Source organism: Astatotilapia calliptera, chromosome 4 (genome assembly GCF_964374335.1).
Source record: "Astatotilapia calliptera chromosome 4, fAstCal68.1, whole genome shotgun sequence".
Classification (NCBI taxonomy): Eukaryota; Metazoa; Chordata; class Actinopteri; order Cichliformes; family Cichlidae; genus Astatotilapia; species Astatotilapia calliptera.
The window spans coordinates 24,303,573-24,318,980 of NC_137425.1; the positions used below are offsets into that span (position 1 = coordinate 24,303,573).

At 42.4% G+C, this 15,408-nt stretch overlaps 1 long non-coding RNA gene across 1 annotated transcript; it reads right to left on the reverse strand.

The window, feature by feature from the left end:
• Positions 1 to 4,857: 4,857 nt before the first annotated feature.
• Positions 4,858 to 11,507, reverse strand: LOC145428585 (uncharacterized). Its single transcript, XR_013908879.1, has 2 exons — positions 5,766 to 11,507; positions 4,858 to 5,642 (listed from the first exon to the last, which is right to left on the reverse strand). It is a non-coding gene; the product is annotated as an uncharacterized LOC145428585 (long non-coding RNA).
• Positions 11,508 to 15,408: the final 3,901 nt, after the last annotated feature.

A 15,408-nucleotide genomic window follows, 5' to 3' on the forward strand; every position in this document is an offset into this window, starting at 1 on the left:
CTGAAGGCAGGATTTTCTGGTCGAGTGCATTAAATCCGATCACTGGCAAACAGGTGCAGTCAAACCAAAAGCTTCTTCTAGGAATTTTCCTCATTGTCTCCTGCGTTATTTACTTGGGTTATTGTTTGTAATTTTCTCTTCTTACTCTGTACCAGTTGCAAAAGGTTTTTATTTTTGCTGTTTTGTTTATTTGTTTTATTTTTAGATTTTCTTTGCTGTACTTTTTTAAGTGTTATACTTTCCTCTAAGGACTTTTAATAATACACAAAATTATTCACACAAACAAATATTTTTATAGTCACAAGCTATAATTTGAAATTCTTTCATTTTGGTTCCTAGACTTGAGTTTCACAAATGAAGAGCACAAAAATTCAAGAATATTAAAAACATCTTTATCTTCAAGTTTTACAATATTAAGGGCACCGTATTACATTTAATTACAAGTTTATATAAAAGCTCATCTGTCTGAGCTCATTTGGTGTGATGCAAAAAGACAGTAAATAGGCTGCTTAGACTGGCTTACAGGTAATATCATCCTATTACCTAACCTTAAGTAAAACAAGTGAGAGCTTTAACATATTAATTTCAATTAAAAACTGCAGCAGCAGCAACATGCTCATCAGCTCTCACCACAGATAGGTGTGTACATTAAAATTAAAATTGGTAGCGCTTTTTGCATGTGCTTCATGTCACGTAGTCAGTACTGAGACAAACATTTAAAGATATTTGACAGACACACACAGCAAAATGCAAATGACATGAATCAGTTTGCATCGACAAGCAATCAAACTCAACACGCTTCCACCTGTGCTTTCTCTGACACACACAAAAAGCTGACACAGCGTGTGCTGAGGGGAAGCCTGGTAATGGGGGCAGTGGGGTCGATAATAGAGCAACAAAAAAACATGCATTAAAGCCGTTCGCATCAGTGTGACCCTATTGCATTAGAAAGCTGAGCTCACAATGATCACAGCTCAGCAATAGTATACAGAGGGTCAGGACATATTAGGACACACACAGTCAGTGAGACAGAAGAAGTTAGCGTGCTAGTAATTTGATTGTAATACACTAGCATGGCTATAGCGTGCGTCAATGCATGAGGTCAAGCACTTGGCAAAATGTACAATACAGTATAAAGCAGCTATAATCTATTAAATGATAATGTATGACAACTTGACAGCAATATGTGCTGTGGGAGGTCAGCTGGTCTGACTACCCCTAGTACAATTAGCAGCTAGCTAGGGAACAGAGCCATCTCCTGTATAATGCTTAAATGTTAGCAGAAAGAAAATTAAATTAAAATTTCACTCATTCCTCTCTGAATCCTAAAAACAAGCAAATGTTTGCTAATGCTCTTATGCTAATGTTATGCAAACAGATTGTTCCCATAGACCAGGGGTGCCCAATCCCGGTCCTAGAGAGCTACCGTCCTGCAGCTTTTAGATGCATCCTTGTTCCCACACACCCGAATCAAATGAATGGCTTGTTATCAGGCCTTTGCCAAACACGATGGCCTGCTGAAGAGGTAATCAAACCATTTGATTCAGCTGTGTTGGAGTAGGGATGCATCTAAAAGCTGCAGGATAGTAGCTCTCGAGGACTGGGATTGGGCAGCCCTGCCATAGACAGTATAAAACACTCCAGGTTATAAAAACGAAGCCACCGCAGAAGTGCCTTAAATTTGCATTCAATCTGACTGCCACCAGGGGGCGATAGCTGTGATTGTTTCCTGAGGAGTCTTGGGCCCAGTCACTTATATTGAGTAATATTTATTAAAAAATGGAATCTGTTTTGTAAATCTTGGTCATACTGTTTCAAAATAGAGATGTGGTGTGTGGTATGAAACACACACACTCACTGGCCAAAAGCTTGAGACTGACAAGTTGTTAGCTAGTGAGTATGCAGTTTCACAATCAGTTTCCTGCCTCTTCCTTTAAATCCGAGTTTTTTACAATCAACTTAGCAACTGCAGAAACACTCAGTATGTGGCTTCAGAAAAACTTCTCAAACCAGTGGGTGACAAGGGTCTGTCTTCTATGGTTATATGTCTGTGTAGGTTCTCAGTTATCCAGGTCATCATAGTAATCTAAGAAGCTTGAAAAGAAAAGCAACGCACACACAGATGAGTACCAGTACTCTTTGACTCCCACAACCCTCTGAAACACAAACTTGGAGCAATCAGGATCCTGCAACACCGGGCAGAAAACATTCCCTCTAAGCCAGAAGCGAAAGAAAAGGAACACACATATGTAAAGAGAGCTCTTAAAACATGTGGTTATCCAAACTGGGCTTTCATCAAATCAGCAAAAATGCCTAGTAAAGAAGGTCAGACACCAACTGGGGAGTAACAGTAGGACAATCGGAACAGCATTGTATTGTATCCCAGTGCACTTCAGACCCAGCCACACATTCTGACAAAAAACAGTTCATCCCAAAGGCAAAACTCCCAAACACAAGAGGAGTGAAAAAAGTCATCTATGTTCACTGTGAACGACCATCTTTAAAAAGAGGGGGTGGTTTTCGGCACCAACTGTCTGCCACCTACAATCCAGTTTTGAGGTCCCTTCCCAGACGCCTTAACGCCCACTCACATCTCGCATCAGTTGATCTCTATAAGTCACATGATAGAGTGAGGCAAGGTCTTGCTTCAGCAAGTGCGTACACTAAAATTGGATTATGATACACAGAAGATTGACGCACACCCTTTTTCACACCTTGGCTCATGTGATGAGGCAAATGATCAAAAATGGGTCAGCCATCTTCTTAAGGCACAACTCCCGCTATGGATTAAATACCTGGGAGTCTCCATGATTTGGATGAGAGGTGAGACGTCTTTCAGAAACTTAAAGAAGTCCAATTACTTTTTTTCCAAGCTCCTTATATTATGGCTGTTCCCCAACTGTTGCATTTGTATGTAATGTAATTGAGAATTCAAGGACAGTGAATGTTTATCATGGCCTCATAAAATGTCCTCAATCATATGATTATAAATTAACTATTATAAATGACTCTTGATTATTTTAATAACTAGTACTTTTTGAGGGTTTTAGTTATGAACTACAGTAGAATGTAAGAGAGCAGACAAGTCAGTGAATCACCACAGTCATCTGGATTGATCCCCATGTGACCGCAGAAGTCGAAACAAATTTCACAGCAATCCAAAAGGATCAAAGTGTTGGATTCAGACCGAGCGTCCCTGGAGCCATGCCTCCAGAAAAGCTAAAAGGATGTGAGATTGCAAGGAGGAAGGATTGTGTTATATGTTAGAGAGATAAGAGAGTGTTAGAGAGAGGTGGGATGAAGAGAGAAAGAAGGGCGAGGTAAATTGCAGACGTTCTATATTTAGCAGAGGAGCTATTGTTTTCTGGCTACGGGGGCTGGGAAAGGCAGATGCCTTGCCAAAATGAGCTTTCTCACTAAACCTTTTTGCAGCGCACTGTTGCTCACATATAAATCCAACACATACAAACACCTACAACACATATACAAATGTCCCATACGCGCTGTGTAACAGCTCCACTCCAACAATTTTAGTCTCCAAAGGAAATGTCCACGGGCTCTGTCTCGTGGCTGGAACTCATTATTATGAACATTATTCAGATGCTGACCTTATCAGAGTGTGATTTATTGCTGACTCCAGTACAGTATTATTATCATCCCCTCCAATCTTACAGATTTGGTGGCCTGGCCTCTCTGCATCTCATCAAAATCTTCTAATGAGGATTCCATATTTCCATATTACTCCATATTACCCTTGCATGAAGATATGTTGTTTGTTTTTTATAAAACTTTGTCACGTATTTTCAGGACAAACAACTGTGGCTGGGACGATATAACCACTGATGGGGTTTTTTTCCAACCCTTGTGAAAAAGCCAGTAGCCTTGCTTCAGTCTACCGTAGCTCATAGCGATCTACTCGATGCTACTGTGAGTATGTTTACCTTTAAATCAAGATTTGTAGTTTCCACTGGCAACTTCTGAGTGACTTCTGGGTGACAATTGATAGAATTAGGAATAAGGAATGCAGAAAAATACCATCAGATTTTGATCCGCAATGCAATACCATCTGGAAAGCTTCTGATTGGCAACAGCTTCATTTTTCAGTATGAAAATGACCACAAATGCACTGCCAATGGATACATGGATAGAAAAGCACACAATGGAACACTGTCAGTCATGGATTGGCCTCCCCAGAGCCCGGATGTCAACATTATTGAAGCAGTGTGGGATCATGTTGACAGAGAACAGAACAAAAGGCAGAAACATCCAATGACGAGCTTTGAATGTCCTACAAGAAGCCTGGAGAACTATTCCTGAAGACTACTTTAAAGAAATTAGCAAAGCTAGCCCAAGAAATTTCAGACTGTGTTGAAGAATAAAATGTTCCCATATTTTTCAGTAAATCACCTGGTTGCTACGTTCCTGGCAAAACTTAAAGAAACGAGGGGTGGATCAAAACCTTTGCACACCAACACATTTAAATATACAATATACTGTATAGTGGTTGTGCAAAAATTGTGTCATGATTCATATGCAGTGTCATTAACATTGATCAGCGGCTGCAGTAGTCAATGGCCTGGTGGCAGTTGTGTGAGAATGACTTCACAGCAGTCAGAGGAATCAATGGTCAGCCACAGCCTGATGCTACACAACCAGGCAGAGCTGTAGCAAGTACTCAGTGTTATCACTGGAGGGCTTTTATGTAATAGTGTTGTGTCTTAAAGCAGCATGTCTGATTTTGTTGACGAACCAATTAATGCCAACGGAGTCTCATTAACTCTGCTGTATCTTTCCATTTTTTTTTTTTTTTTTTTTTTTTTTTTTGGCCTGTCCCGTTTGGCTCTTTTGCCATCAGAATTGTTGTCTAAAGGCAAAGAAAGATGCCCAACGGATTTACTTTACCAAACTGACCATCCCAGCCTTGCCGTAATGGTCCATTTGATTCACCTTTTATTGTTTATTTTATTTTCACTTACTGAATACGGGACAGACTTGACTGGGGGAAAGAAGGGGAGAAAGAAAGAGGGAAAGAGAAACAGCTGAGAAGAGGGACGGGGGAGAAGGGCAAAAGACAAAAACCAACAGAACGGGCAGAGAAAAAAGAAATGCATATATCAATCACCTGGATCACCTGCTGAGAAAGAAAAAAGAAAGCAAGCAGAAGAGAACAAGAGTAATAGAATAAACAACATCACAATGATATATGGGAATATGACAGTAAATACTAAATGTTAAACATTATTGTGCAGCACATAAGATCAACAGAACACAGTGTGCTTTGAGGTAGGAGCCAAAAAGGGTGTAGTTTGTGGGTGTGATCACCAGTGTGTACACCTGTGAGCATGGACGCGCTTGTTTTTTGTTTTTTTTAAAAGGTTCCTTCATGTAATAATCTGCTAGAGGGTGTGGGGGGGCCACAGCCCCGTCCTCCAGGGCGTGAAGCAGGTGTGGAGGAGATCAAAACTCCAGACATCCAGAGGCCCCCAGAACACAAGAGACCAAGGAAGACCAACAGAGGGGCAGCTGCGCCACTGTCCCGGAAAGAGCTGAGGAGAGTCCCAGATGAGGGCTCACTCAGCAGCCGCGGAGCAGAAGCCAGGGGGAGTTGCAGTGACGCGCCCGTGAGCTCCGCCGGCAGCCAGCTGCGCCTGAGTGACCGAGCCCCAGGCCGAGAGGCCGGGGGCACCCCACCTCCGAAGTGGCCCGAGCGAGCCCCAGGCTCCAGGCCCCGATAAGCGGCCGCCAAGGAGTGAGCCGGTGTGTACCTGGACGCCCATCCCCGGACACAAAGAACCACCAACGCACCGATGTCTGAGGGGGTCCGCCACTGGCAGGGAAAGTGGTGGTAGGGGGAGATAGGCCTCCAAACCCTGGAGGGCCTGAGATGTCCCCAGAGAGGTGGCGCCTGACACCCAACCTGACATATAGACACAGACATACAGGCACACACAGATACAAACATCCATTCCCACCCTCGTGCTCTCATATGCACTTACTCCACACTCAACCAACGTGGAGACAGACATAAAGAGACGCTGTACACACGATCACACTCCCCAAGCGTACTCTACAAACCGGGTCTAAGTGCCCCCGCCCCTGGAGGGGGGAACTGCACCCAGACCCAGGTGGTGTTTCCCTTTTCCCTGCGGTGGGGGGAGGCAGACCGCCCCGACTCCGCAGCAGCAGGAAGGCTCCACACTCCAGACCGCAGTCGGACGGTCAACTCCTCCTCCTAGTCCTAGCCCCCCTGCTCCAGCAGGTCGCAGAGAACGGGGGTGAGAGAAGACTCCGAACCTCCCTCCACCCGCTCATTGTAATGTTGATGCATGTGTGTTCTAAGGTGCATTTAAAACCCAGGAGGGCTTGGAGCTACCTGCCAGAGAGCAGCAGGTAAGCGCATGGTCCCTCCTGCTAGCCCTCAATGTCTACGTGTATTTAAAATTGAGAGGTGGGCAACGATGCCAGGGGTGGGGTGTACACCCTGATGGTACTTTGGACTCCGTGTATCGTGCCCACCCCCAAGATCCTATATGTATGTGTAATGAGAGTGTGAGTAATGTGAATGTCTAAGTTGTGGGATAAAATTGAGGCAGAGGCAGCCAGAAGGGGACAGAGGGGGGGGTAGCCTCCTCTGCACCCTGGTGACATACCCCTACTCCAAGGCCCTGCATGTGTGGGTGGTTGTGGTGGAGCGGGAAGAGGGAGGCAGCTGGAGATGGGGAGGGAAGGAAGGGAGGGGCAAGTGACCCCTCCCTGGGGCCAGCTCCCCCGCTGACCCCAGTAGGCACCCCCATACTCCGCGACCCGCCAGGGAAAGGGGGCCCAGGCCCATCCAGACCGGGCCCAATGCAGCAGCGCCACCCGGCCCCACAGAGCCCGGGACAGTCCACCCAACCCCACCACAGAGAAAACTGCACCCACCCCACCATCCACTCATCTTCCAGACTACATAAGACAATAAACACCCAGGCTGAGATCTTCCTCCACCTCTCCTGTATCTCCCCCTCCTGCAGAGGCAGCTCCTGAGGAGAGGAAAGCTCCTGCAAGATGTGACAATCTCCCCCACCAGTTGAAGAGCCCCCCAGGCGGCTCGACGCACCGGCGGCACCCTGCTCCAGGGCTGGGCCCCCATGCACCCACCCGCCCACAACCCCGGCAACACACCAACCAGGACCCAAGCCCCCGAGGCCCGGTCCGGGTCCCAGCCCAGAGACGGAGCGCCCCCAGAACCTCACGCCCATCCCGGACCCACCCAGGGGCAGCCAGGCTACCAGGTCAGTAACCCACGTCCGTCAGCACAGACCCTCCCCTAGCCCCGCTGCACGCAGCCGCGAGGAAACAGTCACCTGAGAGCCAACAGAGCCCCTAACCGGACATGACCGCTACCCCGGGTTGAGCCCCCCAAGGAAGATGCCTCCGGGGAACCCCCCGACGCCCTAAGCCTGTCCCTACCCCCACACCAATCACAACAGTGAAGGCGGGACCAAACTATGACCCCCCACCCCCACTAGGTGATGGAGCTGATCAAAGGAGCCCAGAGCAATTGATCTGATGTGGTGGCAGAGGCTGTATCAAGACTAATGTAATCTAATAGATAATTTCTATATTGGTTAGAATTAAGATTATTTTTATTTTTCCAGTTCATGAGGACTGTTTTCTTGGCTATGCATAGGGCAGTGAAAACCATATGGGCGATATTCTTTTCTGAAGTGACATTATCTAAGCTGCCCAACAAACACACTAAGGGGGAAGTTGGAATGTTACATTTCAGACACTTCGATAAGTCTTCACATATCTCGCGCCAAAACTTCTGAACTGGTGGACAGAACCAAAGAGCGTGGATATAATTGTCCGGTGAATTGGTTTGGCAGTGTGAGCAGTTGTTGGTAGACGTAAAGCCCATCTTGAACATCCGATGACCTGTATAGTGCACTCTATGTAATATTTTGTATTGAATTAATTGAAGACTGGGATTTCTAATTAGATGAAAGGTTTTTAAGCAAATCTGAGACCAGAAGTTTAGGTCTAAGTTAACTGATAAATCCGCTTCCCATTTTGCAATAGGAAGTGATATTGATTCATCTGTTTTAGAAAGCATTCTGTATATTTTGGATAGTAATTTGGGGGGTTTAAGAGTAAGAAATTGAACCACACTTGGTGGTGTTTGTAGTTCAACTTGACCCGGTTTAAATTTCTTTTTTACTATGGATTTAATTTGTTGATATTCTAAAAATCTTTTCTTGTTGATCCCATATTGTGTAACTAGTCCGTCAAATGAAATAAATTCTGTTCCTTCTAGTATATGTTCTAAATATTTGATTCCTTTATCACTCCAATCTGAAAAGTTTATCATATTATTGTTTTGTAATATGTCAGGGTTGTTCCAGATAGGTGTACGTTTGCATGGGATTAATGAAGACGCCGTCAATTTTAGAAACTCCCACCATGCTGTCAGAGAAGAGCTGATGTTGATGCTTTTAAAGCATTCATGTCGTTGGATGTTTGAGCTGATAAATGGTAGGTCTGAGATCTCTAGATTATTGCAGAGTGCTTGTTCTACATCTAGCCAAGGTTCATCTAAGAGGGTGTGTTTTAGCCATCCTGAGATAAACTGAAGCCTGTTGGCTAAGAAGTAGTGCTGAAAGTTAGGCAGTTCTAGTCCTCCTTTATCCTTGGTCTTTTGTAGTGTTTTTAAGCTTATACGTGGGGGTTTATTTTTCCAAAGGAATTTGGACATACATGAATCTAGAGATCTGAACCAATCTTGTGGCGGTTTAGTTGGGATCATTGAGAATAAATAATTTATTTTTGGTAAGACCATCATTTTTATAGCGGCAACCCTTCCCATGAGTGATATGGGTAGAGATTTCCATCTAGCCAGATCATCTTCTACCTTCTTTAAAAGTGGGATATGGTTTAATTTAGTTAGATCTGCAAGCTTGGGAGAAACATTAATACCTAAATATTTTATATTTCCCGATTGCAGTGGTGTAGAAGAGGAATTATGGAAGGAGCAATTAATCGGTAGGACTGTAGATTTTGACCAGTTAATTGAGTAATCTGATATTCTTGCAAAAGAGTTTATCAATTCAATCACCCCAGAGATATTGGTTTCTGAATTTTGGAGAAAGAGTAACACATCATCCGCATAAAGGCTGATTTTATGTTCCACGTTCTTGCATTTTATGCCCTTAATTACTGAATTCTGTCTAATTGCTGCTGCTAGTGGTTCAATAAAAATTGCAAATAGTGAAGGGGAGAGTGGGCATCCCTGCCTGGTGCCCCTCAAGAGACAGAAGCTGGAGGATGTCTGGTCATTTGTTCTAACACAAGCTGTTGGGGAATTATATAATATTTTTAACCAGTTTATGAAAGAGGATCCAAAACCAAATTTGTGTAAAGTTGCAAATAGAAATTTCCAGTTAACTCTGTCAAATGCTTTTTCTGCGTCTAAAGAGAATATTGTAGTTTCTAGGTTTTTACTGTATGAGTAGTCTATCAAATTAAGTAATCTACGTGTATTTGTTGATGAGTGCCTACCTTTTATGAAACCAGTTTGGTCAGGATGAATTAAGAGGGGGGTTATTTTCTCCAGTCTCTTTGAGAGAGCTTTGCAGATTATTTTAAGGTCTACATTTATAAGGGATATTGGACGATAGCTTGAGGGATATACAGGGTCTTTGCCTGGTTTTAGCAGGAGATTAATGTTTGCAGAATTCATATTTGATGGAAGTCTGCCCTTTTCTTTAATTTCCAACAACGTTCTGTAGAAAACTGGTGCTAGAATCGACCAGAATTCTTTGTAGAATTCTGCAGGAAAGCCATCTGGACCTGGAGCCTTATTATTGTGCATACTTATCAGGGCTTCCTGGAGTTCACCTGGTGTCAGTGGTGAATCCAGTGCCATTGCTTGAGTGTCCAATAATTTTGGAAGAGTTATGTTGTCCAAAAACTGATCAATTTCTTTTTTAGATGGGTTTATTTGTGGTGAATACAACGTTTTATAGAAATCCCTGAAAATGTTGTTTATTTGTATCGGATCATATATTGTGTTCCCAGATGAATCTTGAACAGCAAATATAGTTGTTTTTTTTTTATTTATTTTTAGCTGGTTTGCTAGAAATTGACCGGATTTATTACCATGTTCATAATTTTGTAGGCGTAGTCTTTGTACTAAGAATTTTGTTTTTTTTATCAATTATCTCATTTAATTCTAGTTTTGTTTTGCGTATTTTGTTCAATGTTTCCTGATCTTGGTGGGACGCGTAGGCTTCTTCTAGTGATTTGATGTTTTTTTCTAATTCCTGAATATTTTTGTTTTCTTTTTTCTTTTTATGTGATGAGAAAGAAATTATTTTACCTCTCATCACAGCTTTCCCTGCTTCCCATAGAACAGAAGCTGATGTTTCGGGAGTGTCATTATAGTTCAAATATGAAGTCCACTCTTTTTTAAAATATTTAATAAAGTCTTCATCTTTAAGTAGTGATATATTAAATCTCCAGTTTTTTCTTGGCGTAGTATTATTCTTGTGCATTAGTGTTAAAGATACAGGACCATGATCGCTGACAGCTATAGGGTGAATCTCAGTGTCTGAAATGTCGTTCAGCAGTGAGCTGCTGACCAAAAAATAATCCAGACGAGAGTAGGAGTGATGGACATGTGAGAAAAAAGTATATTCCTTACTGGTGGGGTGAAGGGAGCGCCATGCATCGCAAAGACCAAAGTCGCTCATATACTGTTTGATTATATTTGTGGACTGCCAATTACGCTGAGTTCCCGCTGTATTGAGCCTATCCATGTCTTCATTTAGTCCAAGGTTGAGGTCACCTCCAAGAACAAGTGTGCCATCTAAGTGTTCAGAGAGTGCACTGAAAAAACCGTGAAAGAATGAGGGATCATCAACATTTGGACCATATACACTTGCAATACATAGCTTTTTATCACGTATAGATAGTTTAATGATTAAGAATCTGCCCTCTGGATCTATAACTGTATCGAGTACTGTGAAATTAATATTTTTATGTATTAAAATTGCTGCTCCCCTTTGTCTAGAATTATAACAAGCTGAGAACACATTAGGAAACTCGGGTGTTTTAAGTTCATTCGAACCTCTAAGAGGTCTGTGGGTCTCTTGTAATAGGACAACATCTGCCTGTAGTTTTTTGAGTTGGTTAAATATTTTTAACCTCTTTTCTCTGGAGCCAGCTCCATTTATATTCCATGTAATGAACCTCAGTGTACCCATAGATGTTTGTGTATAACTAGGGATGTATGCTGTGTGCGTTGCTTAGACAGGTGGAGAGAATACGTCACTTGTTCATAAATAAAGAGAAGGAGAGAGAGAAAAAATGTGTGGCGAGATGCTCCCTGAGTCTGACTTTGTGTATGCATAGTTACTAATATGAGTAGGCTTGGCTTAAGTGTGTGTGTATCTTATATGACTGTGTGCGCTGTCTGACTGATGTAAATGTGCTGCCGTTGAGCGCATGGTGCGTATGTGTCGAAATAAAGGATGTTATCTTTCCATTTGACAGAGCAACCGAAACCAGCTGCTTTGGTGACAAGCTAGACGAACGTATGAGAGAAAGCCTGCTGACATTTTACAAATGTATCGCAAATGAGAAAAATTAACAAAAGCCACCTGCTTTTGACTGTTTTTGACTCCCAAATCATCAGTGAGTTGCCAGACTTGAAAGCAACAATGCCTTTATGCCTTGAGGCAGAAATGCATCCCTAACATCCTGCTTAGTTAGCTCACTCCCAGCATTTCCCTCTCATCTTGGAGCTGTCTACAACAAGACGGCATGTAGCCTGAGGCTCAGGTGAGCTGCATGTTGGGGAGCTGTTGCTTTGCTTTCCTCTTTTTTTAATAACAATAATGCTTTGAAGAGTGTTTGGAACAGGTGGCTCCTATAAATATACTTTTTCCATCTCTATCTTTTTGCTTAAATATTTTTTGGAAGCTATTTATACGGAAATAACATAAAGGGAAACATTCAAGTCAAAGGTTTCACGTATCATTTTATTTGTAATCAGTACATGTTACAAAAAACAAAAGACTGTGTTGAAGTCTTTCTTTTTTCTATTGTCTTGGTTTCCGTGGTTACCTGAAGGCCACCAATCACGTCTTGGCCTGGAGGGCAGAGGGTGCACTGCTTCCTCAGGTTGAGTCAGGAAGAGAGATGACAGATTCAGCTCACTGACCCAAACATGGAAGATATTTCAGCTGCGGTTTGCTCTGCAGAGCCACCTGGCAAAACTAACGGCATTCCCATCAGGATCGTCTGTACTTTCTTAAATAACACAAACACGTCTTAAATATTAACGTCACATGTTAGCATTGCTACAGTCATGTTGGTATTTAGCCAGAGACAATAATCTTGAATAGGAAAAAAGAATTACATAATGGCAAAGATGGCAATGATCTGTCTATTCCCCAAAACAGTCAAAACCAGAAAGCAGATCTTGTCCACAGGAGCGGGTTGTGGTGGTTTTTCTCTCTTACTTTGTGAGGATAATTTTTGCTCATTTGTGACGATGAGAGCACTTGATTGTGTCGACTTTCGGGATTAAGCCATTGATAAAGCCATATTGTCATGTAAGCCACAGAGGGAAGGTCTTTCTCCATCCAACCGTTCCAAATAAGCCACAATGTTCAGTCTTTTTCTAATTGTGCTGTCATGAACGTTAACATTTAACATGCTAACCGAGGCCTGTAGAGGCTACAGATTGTTGCCGATCACTCAATCAAGTGCATTTGATTGGAATTCACCTGGCTGAGAGATTATAGAGGGAGGGACATGACTTTTTTTTTAATCCATTTTAAATATTCGTATTAAAATATTTTTATGTAGGCAATCTTTTAAATATTGAATGCTATGGTATGGTTTATGTCATAAACAAGAGACAGAAGAAGAAATTGATAGGTGATACAAAGCCTACAAAACTCCCACTCTACTACTTCTATGAGACATGCCTATCAGTGTGGAGAGCCCCATGATCCTCCTTCAGTTCAATGAATCACATAAAATGATATGACTGAATTGAGTCCTCAGCATCAGTGCATTCGACACTGGGGTTCTTAATCTTTTTTTTTTTCAGAAAAGCAAAGCAGTAACCATTTTCTGAACCGGCCAATTCATTGTGCACTGACCCATTCATCTATATCAACCTGGTTATGTTGGCTGTAAAGCAGTCAGCAGAAAGTACCAGAGCGAGAGCACGGGGAATGAGATAGCTTTTAAAAATCAATGAGGATGTCAAGCAATATTCTGTTTCTTCGTCTTTTTCATTCCGGGTTTAGTCTCGAGACAGAAATACTTAGAAAAAACCTTTGTAGCCTTGTTGCTCCTTAGAATGTCCTTAGGGGGATAATTTGGGTGGATGCACAAAGTAGACACATAAAACAGGATCCGTTAATAGCACAAATGGGCAACACAGTTCAATTACAAAATGTCTCTATCAATATCTATATCAAATTTCTTTTTCTTAGGTGCAATAAAGACAAAGCGCAGGCAAAAATTACAGAGAAAACACAGACAGAAATTGAGGGATAGAAGGGTGCTAGAAGCATTTAATTGCTAATTAATAGGATAATGTTTGGGTTGCAACAAACTGTGAAGTCTTGTGGGACCTCTACAGTGGCTCCTTATGGCACTGCCTTTAAACTGCCAGTGGAACACTAATTAATTCACATCCTGCTGCTAATTAATTTGGCAACACTAATTAAACTGAAAGGCACCTTCTTTTCACCCAGTCCTTCCTCATCCCATAGCGCCTCTGTTCTTTTCTGTTTTCTCATCCTCGTGCCTTAGCCTCCATTGATTCAAGAGCTCTTCCACCAAGCTGAAAGCTTGCTTTCCCCCACAGTGTCTTCACGGCTGACAGCTGATGCTATTATTGTGTTATATGCCCCCAGCTTAAAGTGAAACATCTTGCTATTTGTACCTTTAAATGCTTTCACCACCAGGGGAATTGTTAGCAGGATGTCAAATACAATCACTCTCTAAGTCCCAACACCACACTCAGCTTATAGGATTCAACCTCTTGTCTCCCACAGTGACAGTCAGCAGCAACGCATGTGGGGAATGGCTCTCACAATTATGCAGTTATACAAGACTTATTTTGCCCTAATGATGAGAAATGCTGCTAATTGCTATGCCAGAAACAAAGCTGTTTAACAGAAATGTCTTCTCACGTCTTGTGACTTTTATGGGAATGAAAACCTTTGCTTTTTGAGCCTGTAATTATTTTGTTGGGCACCATCTCTGTAGTTAGCTGCAGCACACTGTGGTTCAACTGCAGACACCGAATGAAAGAAACCTCCTGACAACAGCAGTCTTCAGTTTTGCACAAGAAAACCTAGATGCACAGTTGCTGATTTGTGAGAGTGCTGACTGGTGAGTCAGAAGACAAATGTAAGGGGATCGTCTGTGTTTCTGTGTGTGTTCACATTTTGGCTTCATGACTGCTGCATAGTTTCTCTTAAAAAGGTACAGTCAGTTGTTTTTTGCTGTTATTTGATTTTTTTTTAAAGAGAACTTTGTACTCATAAATATAGATTGGTTTATGAGTAACTACATCTTCCAACAAACTGGTATTTCATAAACTTTTAATCCATTAAAAATACATAAGAGCAAGTATAGGTTTGTGGAAGCCACATGTCGCCCCCTTTTGAATAAGGTATCTGAGATGGCCATTGCCATTCTGCCCAATTGGGTTTATGTATGTGGCTAAAGACTGGACACATGCATAGTACATCTTATAAGCTATGTTATAAGATCACAGATGGCTCCTTCTAACATTATATAACTACTGAACATTTCTACTTGTATATTTTCATCCTCTGTTTCTCATTATGTCTTTCTCCTCCTCCTCTTCAAAACTACACTCTCTTCTCCCTCATTTCTAGCTCATCCTCTTCCTCCTCACCCCAAGCATCAAGTCCTGAACTGAAGTCAGGGCTCTAACACATGGAAGCATGCACAAACATGTATATTCATATTGCCAAAACCACTCCGCTAAACAGCCACCACAAAGCAACAAAAGAAAAACACAGTTCAACAGTTCAATCCCCCGGTCCAGTGGCAGCAAACACAGTTCTGGCGGCCGACCTGTAGGACGGCAAAACAAGCGGGACCCGCTGCGGGTTAGGCAGTGGCGGCAAAAAAGTTGGTGAAAGAGGCAAGTGGTTTAAAGCACTTTAAGTGCTCAGGTAGAGTAGAAAATAACTACGACTAGTTTACAACAACAAAAATATTTTAGAATAATGGGTTGAATGTACAGGGTGGGCCATTTATATGGATACACCATAATAACATGGGAATGGTTGGTGATATTAAAGTCCTGTTTGTGGCACATTAGTATATGTGAGGGGGCAAACTCCTCAAGATGGGTGGTGACCATGG